Here is an 8,252-nt window from a genome sequence, read left to right as displayed (position 1 = left end):
TGCATTGCACATTATAGTAGAGGACTGAAGAGTTTCCTTTCATTTTTTAACTTTTACTTCTTTTTGTTTTGCTGAAAAACTTTTTTAGTTAGAATATTAAGACCTAGATGAAACTTGGGAAGCTGAACTCCATTGCTGATAAAACAAGTTATCCAGATTTTTACTTTTTTTCTCTCAAATCTCTGAGTTTCTTTTTTTTATGTCACTCATTTAATTATAAGACCTTAATTTTTTCATTATACATGAATTTGAGATGTATTAGAAATACATCCCATTGAGTTCATCAACAAAAGCTCTTGGGAAAGAAAAAAAAACAGGCAGTGAGAAGTTTCAGCGAACTGGATGAAAGTCTTCAAGAGTTTCAGCAAAAGTTTTCTTTTCTTTTTCTTGATAATCTTCTGGATGCAATTTCATATACTGAAACATATCACGGTCCCTTTCAGCATACTTAAAGTCCTGGCGTTTAATAAGGTAATATCCCACAAAAAAGAATGAAGTGATATACAGGAACTGGAGGTGCAAACCCGTGGTCGCCACGGGCCGCCGATTCAGCAGGCTGTCTAACAAGCCCGCGCAGTAGCCCATGAAGCCCGAGTACAGGACCCGCGGGTCCGTCAGCTCGGGCGGCGGCAGGCCCCGGGCCTCGTCGGGCAGAACTGCAGCGGGACGGAGTTGGGCCTCACGCTCATCTCGCCGCCGCCGCAGCCGCTGCCTCATTCGGCTGAGCTAAATCTCTGATTTTCTTTAAATATTCTAGTATATGATTTTATTTTGTCTTATGATTCAAAGATCTCAATACTTTCAAATTGTGTTCAATGTAAGAGAGTAATGCTTATTCATCTGAACTACAAATACCAAGAGATCAGTTAGTACTTAAATTCTCATAAACTTGAATTTCAAGAAAACATTTAATAGTCTCTTATAATATCCTTGTGGACAAGGGGAAGTGTTGTGGGATCAACTGGTAGATTTAGCACTGCTTGTATGATCATAGTTAAAGAATATCAACTGATCAATGTCAACCTGAAACAAGATCACAAAATGAACTTTCCCCCTTGACTATGATGTATTTATTGAGTTTTCATTAATGCTTTTGCAGAAAAAGTTAACATGCTTTAAGCTTTGTAGATGACAAGATATTGAAAGCAATAGCTGGATAAAAAAATAGTCAGGATTCAATATTACATCAGTAAATTTGAGCAAGATGTCAAATCTTTGCAGATAAAATTGAATAGGATTAAATATTAATTTCAATTAGGTTCAATACCTCAGATATACAAACAGTATGTACATTTCTGGAGAGAAGTTCATATGATAACTACCTGGAGATAATAAAAATATGTTCAATATACTTTAATAGAATATTATGACAATAAAAATAATAGCAAAATTATACTATTAGACTATGGAGTTTTTAGAAGGAATGAAGGCAAAGACCCATTGCATTCTATGCTGTATAGAATTATATCTAAATCAGTGTGTTCTTGTTTGTTAACAGTTTCAAAGGAGTATTCACAAGTTGAAGCAAGTCCACAAGAGGTCACCTGGAATGGGGGGGGGGGGTGATTGAAAAACTAAGTAATATAAAGGACTAGGGACATTTAGTATGATCAGAGATAGGCTTAAAAGAGTCAATTTAACTGGTCACTCAGAACTCAGTTGTAGCCTCAGACACAACTAGCTCTGAAATTCTGGAAAAATTAACTTTAACTTCTAAATACTTAATCTCTGTCTGCCTCTGTTTCTTCATATGTAAACCAGAGAAAGTAATTGCAACTTTCAAGGATTGTTGTGAGGATGAAATATTTGTAAAACTTTGTAGCCCTTTAAATGATTTATAAATTCTATTATCATCATCACTGTTATTATTTACCATTATTATTGTTTGAAGTGATCTCATGTGGAAGCTCAGAGACTAGACATGCTCATTCAGACCCTAGAAATTAGAAATGACAGGGAAGTAGATTTGAATTAAATCTTGGAAAGAATTTCCTAGCAGTCAAGATTTTTTAAACTAGTTAAGGAACTGCTTCATAGATCAATGCATTTCTTATTAGTAGAGGTCATCAAGGGAAAGTTTAGAGAATTATTTTTGGAAGACAATTAGATTACAGATTGACAAGTGGAAGGGAACTCAGAGATCCTATAACTCCATTATTTCATTTTATAGGTGAAGAACTGAGGCTAGGTATGGTTAATTGAGTTGCTCAATCCCATATAAGTTGTATGTGGGATAGCTGGGATTCAAGTTCAGATCTTCAGATTATAACTCAGAGCCTTTCATCCTACTGTCAATTATAAAGGGGATTTATGTGCTGCAGAAGGATGTAGATAATAGGTGATGACTAAAATCCCTTAAATCTCTAAAATTTTCGAAAATATAATTTGCTGGGAAGAAAAATGAAGAAATAAAAACAATGGTAAGAATCACTAGAAAAGAACTCTTCTTTCTTTTCTTTCTTTCTCTTTCTTTCTTTCTTTCTTTCTTTCTTTCTTTCTTTCTTTCTTTCTTTCTTTCTTTCTTTCTTTCTTTCTTTCTTTCTTTCTTGTCATTGGTCTGTAGGATGGCCTATAGTTTGCAGAGGGAGATTTACTAATTTGAGAGAACAGATAAAAAGAATCTTGCTCACTCTCTATGGGTCTCTTTCCTTGGTTAATTTGTGGAAATGTTGTCACCAGTTTAACAAAGAAAAACTTATGCTACTTAGAAATTTCAACATTCTCATTTATTCTTCTAAATGCATATATTCTCTTTAAATCCCTTGTTGATCCTTGCATATTGGACTCTGCTTATTCCCTTCCTAAAGGGAATTATTTGAATGAGAAATCTTTTGTTTCTGGTCCATTTCAGTCAAGAGTTGTTAATTTTGTTTTTCAAATGCTGTTCATGCAAAACTTTATGCATGAAAGGATAGAGGGAATCAAGATAAGGGAAAATGTCAGCAGAATATTATCTCTTTCTACATATACTTGTACTGACTGACTGCCAATAAGAATGTCTATTATACCTTTCTTTTCTCTACCTCGTTATGCCTAACATTCAAGAGCAACAGAAATGAGGATGAAGGAAAGTCTTCCTTGATGCCTTTTCAAAATTACAAAGTCTTTAAAGTCAATCCATTCAGACAGATATAAGTAGACAATGGCCTGCTTTCACAGAAATTGATGCATACAAAGATGAGTGCAAAAATATATATCCAGCAACAAAGAAACAAAAATGTGAAATTTCCCATTTGAATCCTTCACATGTCTTCCATTCTTTGTATGTAGTTTTGCATTCATTATGAAATAGATTCTTTCAGAGTTCACTCAGAGACCTGCCAAGAGATAATTTCAGGTGGCCAAGGATAGGAGAGGAAACACACATTTGTTCATTGTTTGAGCAAAGGATTCTTTTCAAATAAAAATCTTAATGGTAAATGACAGACTTGAGAACAAAATATAAAAATGATCAGGTCAAGTTCTAGAGTCCTAATGTATGGCTTTTAAATAGGAGGGGGTCAGACACATCTTTTGTGTGTATGTGTATTTCCCCCAGATCAGTGGTTTTAGTGGCCTTTATAACTTTTCTTATCAACCTATCTGGATCCAATTGTACTAACATTTTGCTCACCTTTCAACTCCTTTAATATTTCTTCCTGGTTCAAAATAACATAAATTTGACTTCCTCATCAAGAAGCTCATTTAGCTGCAGCTTGATTGCAAGTAATTTCCGTAAGTATTTCCATCTCTTAATTGTCTCAGGCAGACCATTTTTGTTTGACTATTTCCTCTTTGGAAAAACATATCTAATAATCCCCATAGCCTATGGCTTTAGGCATCCCACACCAGATGAACAGAAGGAAAAGGCTTGCATACAACTCTACATTCATTAAAAAAAAGATAAATAAAACTTTTATATTTAAATATATCATCAATATTTAATACCTGGGTCATAGGATATTTTGTTGCTGCTGCTGCTGTTTTGTTTTGGATGGGCAGTAGGGAAAAAAGCTAGGAACTTTATGGAAAGGCTATATTTATATATCACCATTGAACTTTCAGCATTAAATGCACACGCATACACACACACACAGACACACATACACACGCACCATACCACACTTTCCTGCCCTATCATACTAAGTATTAATATAGGCTCTGTTAAAATTTTGGGGTTAATCAGCCATCAAAGAGTATTTCTACCATTCCAAATTGGCATCATTTACCTTTGAAGGTAGAATACATGATCTCATTAGAAGCTCTGGACTTACCCAAGTCTATGAATAACACATTGTCTTTTATTATAATCTCATTAGAATCTTTCTAGTATGTAGTATACTTGTGAAATCTCTTTAATCCCTTTCACCTAATCCCTTTTACCCTTAAGTATACCATAAATGTAATAGGTAGATTAGCAGTATATTCAAAAGTAATCCTATCTTAAACAGGAGAAATATATTGTCTTTTTTTCTGGTCTTCACACTTTTGTTTGCTTTAATTACTCTAAAGCTAGTTTACACTGAATGATATTTCTCTTCTAGAGAATGAATACCAATTAATGCATTTTTGAAGGAAGTTACAGATTCTAGAAGTTAGATTTTCATATTCTACCTTTTTTCCCCCCAAAGCTGGAAGGTAAAAAACAAGCAAAAAAAAAGTTACTCTTTTCATTTATTTTCCTTCAGTCAAATGAACATCTTCAATCTAGTCATATGTGTATTGAGAAAGCTAGTTAATTGATATAGGTTAGGGGGTGGCTAGGTGGCATACAGTGGATAGTGCAACGCCTTGCAGTCAGGAGTACTTCAGTTCAATTCTGGCCTCAGGCACTTAATAATTACCTAGCTGTGTGGCCTTGGGCAAGCCACTTAACCCCATTTGCCTTGCAAAAAAAAACTGATATAGGTTAAAATATATAGTCATAAAAAACATTACCTCAATAATCATGTTGTAAAAGTAAACATACCCCCCACACAAAAAAGAGAAACCTCAAGAAAAATGTTGAAAGAAAAAAGAAATATGCCTCAAAATGTATTAAGACACCATGAACTCTGTCTTTCGGATGGGTAGCATTCTTTATTATACATAAGTCTTTCATAGTTCTCTTGGGTCATAGCATCACTGAGAAAAGATAGGTCAATAACAGCTGATCATCTTGCAATATTACTGTTACTTTGCATAATTTACATTTCCCATTGCATCTTCTCTTGTAAACTTCTTATTGAGAGTATCCTATTCATGATTTCCCAAAACAGAACAGCAATTAATCTTAGTCACATCCACAATTTGTTCAGCCATTCTCCAACCAATTGGCATCCCCTCAATCTCAAAATCCTAACCATCCAGAAAAGAGATACCAAAGGGTATTTCTATGCATGTATATTCTTTTCTTCCCATATTTTAATCTCTTCTGGAATATAGACCTAGCACAGGCATAGCTAGGTCAAAGGGTAGGCATAGTTTTATATTTATTTGGGCATAGTTACAAATTGCTCCACAGAATTTTTGAATCCTGTCATGACTCCTCCAACAATACTACAATGTCTTATATTCCCTTCAACATTTGTCATTTTCTCCTTCTCTCCTATTAGCCAGTCCAATAAGTATGAGGTAGTACCTCAGAATTGTTCCAATCTGCATTTCTCCTATCGATAGTGACTTAGGACAATTTTTAGAAAAGTGATTTTAATAGATTGCATTGATAACAACATCTGAAAACTGTTCCTCTATTTTGATTAATTATCAATTCTGGAATGGCTCTTAGTTTTTATAAATTTGACTCAGCTTTCTATATTTGAGAAATGAGGCCTTTAGCAAAGAAAACAGTTTCAATATTTACCTACAGTTATTACTGCTAACTGTATTTACCTTCATTCCATTCCCCCACCCCATTTATTCTATTTTTCCTCTTCTTTCCCCCTTCCCTCCTCAAAAGTGTTTTACACCTGACTACCCCCTCCCACAATCTTCTCTCCCTTGTATCACCTACACCTCCATTCCCTTTCTTCCATCCTTTTCCACTGGTACTTTCCTCTGGGGTAAGATTTCTCTACCCAGTTGTGTGTGTTTGTCATTCCATGTCTGAGCCGATTATGATAAATGTAAGACTTTCCTCACTCCCCCTCATCTTCTTTTACTCAAATGCAAAAGCTTTTTCTTGTCTTTCTTTAATATGTTATAACTTACTCTATTCTACCCCCCTTTTCCTTTCTCACAATTCAATTCTTTCTCACCCATTAACTCTTTTTTAATGTACTATTCCTTTAAATTCAACTACCACTTGTGCCTTGTGTATATATGTTCCTTCTAACTACTCTGATAAATGAGAAATTTCAGGAATTATCAGTATCATTTCACTGTTTGTGTTTACCTTTCTTATGCTTCACTTGAGTCTTTTTCCCCTTTAAAGAATATGCTGAATTTTTCTATTTCCCCCTTAATGGCTCACAGAATGATCTGCATACAGAGCAGAGTAAAATGTTCTTTGACTGACACTATATTCTAGAAATTAAGGCAGATGGGTTCATTATCCCTGAGTCTCTCCTTTAGCTTGTAACTGTCTGTGTTTAGTTGTTGTTGTTGTTCAGTCTTATCTGACTCTTCATGGATCTATTTGGTTTTTTTTCACAATAATTCCTGGCATAATGTGCCGGTTTCCTTCTCCAGTTCATTTTATAGATATGTAAACCTAGACTAACTGGATGAAGTGACTTGAACAGGGTCACAATGTCTAAGGTTATATTTAAACTCAGGCACACCCTATATCAAAATAAGGTCAAAATGGGTACAGGATTTAGACATAAAGAACAACACCACAGAAAAATCAATAGACCAAAAAATACTCTATTTTATCTATTTAAAGGGGCCAAATTTATGACCAAGCAAGAATTAATGCTCATTATACACTGCAAAATGAATGATTTTGACTATATTAGCTTAAAAAGTTTTTGCACTAATAAAATAAATGCTGCCAAAATTAGAAGAAAAGCAGAAAGCTGGGAAACAATATTCACAGCCAGGAGTTTTGATAAAGGTCTCATTTCTAAAATCTATAGAGAATTGTATCAAATTTATAAGGTCACAAGTCATACCCCAATTGATAAATTGTCAAAAGGATATGAACAGACAGTTTTCAAATGAAGAAATTAAAGATATATATATATATATATATATATATATATATATATATATATATAAAATCACATGAAAAAATGCTCCAAATCACTATTGATTAGAGAAATACAATTTAAAATAACAATGAGGTATCATCTCACACCTATTAGACTATCCCAGATGAGAAAAAGGGAAGATGATTAATATTGGAAAGATTGTGGGAGGATTGAGACATTGATGCCTTGCTGTTGGAGTTGTAAATGGATCCAACCTAAAAAAAGCAATAAAACATTCATACGCTTTGACCCAGCAATTCCAATTGTAGGACTATATTGAGAAGAAATTATTAAAAAATGGGAAAAGTCTTACATGTTCCAAAATATTCATAGCAGCTCTTTTTTTTTCAGTGGCAAAGAATTGGAAATTGAGGGGATGCCTTTGAGGCTAAATAGGTTTTAGTGCATGAATACTATGGAATATTATTGTTCTATAAAAAACCATAGATGGTCTCTAGAGAATTTACATATGTACTCTAAAGACTAGATTATATATGCACTCTAGATAAACATGGAATGACTTAGGGGATCTAATGCTGAGCAAAGGGAGTAGAGTAAAGAGAACAATGTATACATCAAAAACATTATGAGATGAACAACCTCGATAGAAGCAGCTCCTCTGTACAGTCAGAGAGCTAAGACAACTGTATTAGACTGGTTATGGGCTATATTATCCCCAGACAGAGGAAGCAAAGCAAAACATAACACAAAGAAAAAAAATCACCTCTACCGTATCCTATGAACACTTTATAAAAATTATCTCATGTATCTCTTTCCCTTAATCCCAATTCCTAATGCCAAAATTACTAATTTTTAAATATATATGTAAAATGCTAACCTAACTGTTCCCTACTGAGAGGGGGGTGGAAAGGATGGGTGAAAGGAAATTTTGTAACTTGTAAATATGCATGTACAATTGGATGAAATTTAAAAAATAAATAAATATATGAAAAGATTTGATCAGGTTTAAATAACTGGGCAAACATCCACTGCTCATGGATAGGCTGAGATAACATAATAAAATGACAATTCTACCAAAACTAAATTACCTGTTTTGTGCCCTACCAATCAAAATTCCAAAAGAATTATTTTAATGACTTA

General features: G+C 34.0%; 1 pseudogene; it reads right to left on the bottom strand.

Moving 5' to 3' along the window:
* Positions 1 to 202: 202 nt before the first annotated feature.
* On the bottom strand, positions 203 to 689 carry LOC141521275 (NADH dehydrogenase [ubiquinone] 1 subunit C2 pseudogene; annotated as a pseudogene).
* Between the last annotated feature and the right edge of the window lie 7,563 nt (positions 690 to 8,252).

The sequence above is a fragment of the Macrotis lagotis genome, chromosome 1 (genome assembly GCF_037893015.1).
Source record: "Macrotis lagotis isolate mMagLag1 chromosome 1, bilby.v1.9.chrom.fasta, whole genome shotgun sequence".
Taxonomy (NCBI): Eukaryota; Metazoa; Chordata; class Mammalia; order Peramelemorphia; family Peramelidae; genus Macrotis; species Macrotis lagotis.
This window is presented reverse-complemented; position numbering and strand designations above follow the sequence as displayed.